The sequence below is a fragment of the Brassica napus genome, chromosome C9 (genome assembly GCF_020379485.1).
Source record: "Brassica napus cultivar Da-Ae chromosome C9, Da-Ae, whole genome shotgun sequence".
NCBI lineage: Eukaryota > Viridiplantae > Streptophyta > Magnoliopsida > Brassicales > Brassicaceae > Brassica > Brassica napus.
Window position 1 is genome coordinate 26,100,114 of NC_063452.1, and position 1,883 is coordinate 26,101,996.

Consider the following 1,883-nt stretch of genomic DNA (forward strand, 5'->3'; position numbering starts at 1 on the left):
ACAATCACTATACTACAACATTTGTCTTAGGAGCCTTGAAAACTCCTAACATCAGCATGTATACAAATTAAATTAAATATTTTAGACAACCAATAGAATTAAATAAATATTTTAATTTATTCCTGAATCTGCATTCACGGTATTATTTAATATATAGTCGACAATGAGACTGTGACTATGTATTTAATTAATAACAACGTGAAGGATCGAGGTCGAGGTAGTATCGATATAGATTCAGCTCGTCCTTCACCGCTGCAATTTCATGCCAACATCTTGCTCAAATGAATATTCCATGGAGAGTACTTGGTATCGACCTGCGAAAGAAAAATCAACACACCAAAATATTTAGACATGAAAATCATCTGATACCAAAATATAAAAATAAAGCAAAGTAAATCAAATCAAACCAAATTTTGCATTAGTATCAATAAAAAATACGCGTCTATGTAAATTATACAGTTGCATTATGATGATTTAGGGTAATAGTTTAGCTCTTTGCACATTTAGATTCCTTCTATAGTTATAATCTCTATTATTGACTTCTGATATCACACTTCAGAAGCCATCCCTAGAAATACATATAGATTGTTCACATTAAGAAACCCACATATATAGATACTTATAAGTTGAAAATCTCCTCAATAGAGGTGCTTTATAAATATCTGCTTTGCATGAAGTTATATTCATTAATTTGTAGTACTTTTATTTTAAAAATTGAAATGAACCCTATATAAACTAATGATGCATGTCATAACTCAAACAATAATCTAAGTATAAAACCTTTTGTCAAAAAAACAAACAATAATCTGAGTATATACATGTCCATATTTTATAAGTATATGAACAGCCTAAACCTAAATTGCAGATATAAGAATATGTGGTAAAAGCAGTAACATCTTTTAGTTAAACGTTTACATAAACTTACAAATATTTATCAAAAAGAAAAAAAAAACATTTACCAAGGTCGTATATGATCAGCCTCTTTCAGAGATTTTTTCTTTCTTGCTCTCTTTCGCGGAATTTGAGTGAAAGACATCGTTTTCTATGTTGAAGGGATATGTTTTGAAGAACTTATAGAAATGGGGATCTAGTCGATCTACTTAAATAGGTAAAGCAAAGTTCACTAGATACATGTATATGCGTGTTTGGTAGCAAACGACTATCGTAGTAAAACCAAGGTAGTCGAGATAATACAATTATAAGTTTCTACGCACTTTTGCCGGTTTTTTTTTGGTGGTTGGGATATATGTATGCTCTAACCTCCAACCTTTTTCATACTAAATTAGATGTATACCATAACGTATTCTGTGATATATAGTCAACGGTAACATTTAGTTTTATAATCTAATTGCAACCGTATAATGCCATCGATTAAAATTTGTCTACACAAATAATGGTAACTAGATCTTGACCCGCACATCCGTGCAGGTTTTTTTCTATACTAAAATATTTTAGTTTATATAACAAAATTTATCAATAATTTAATGTAATTTAGGATTATATAATATATAACTCTATAATACCGATGTTTATGTGGATTATATATTATGACGATAAATTTTGTATTTTTGTACCAAATATTATTTTGAAAAAATTATTAGGTAAAAATACTACTTTACATATTTTTATTTCTAAATTTCATTTTTATATGGAAGAAAATTAATTTGGACCTATCTACATAGTAGAGAAGATAATTTTTGCGATAATGTTAAAAAGAACAATAGATATTTTTAAGAAGTAAACTATAATACAACATACTTCAAAATAAAGTAAAGATCATATTTGAGAAAATACTTGAAATACAATAAGTTGGATAAAAAATTTTCTTTTAATTTCAAATAGAAATGAATCTTTCTAACAAAATCTTTTTAAGATCTTTGTAA

General features: G+C 27.5%; 1 long non-coding RNA gene across 1 annotated transcript; it reads right to left on the bottom strand.

Moving 5' to 3' along the window:
- Nucleotides 1-98: 98 nt before the first annotated feature.
- LOC125592965 lies at nucleotides 99-1,682 on the bottom strand. The gene is made up of 2 exons (XR_007328792.1): nucleotides 960-1,682; nucleotides 99-314 (listed from the first exon to the last, which is right to left on the bottom strand). It is a non-coding gene; the product is annotated as an uncharacterized LOC125592965 (long non-coding RNA).
- Nucleotides 1,683-1,883: the final 201 nt, after the last annotated feature.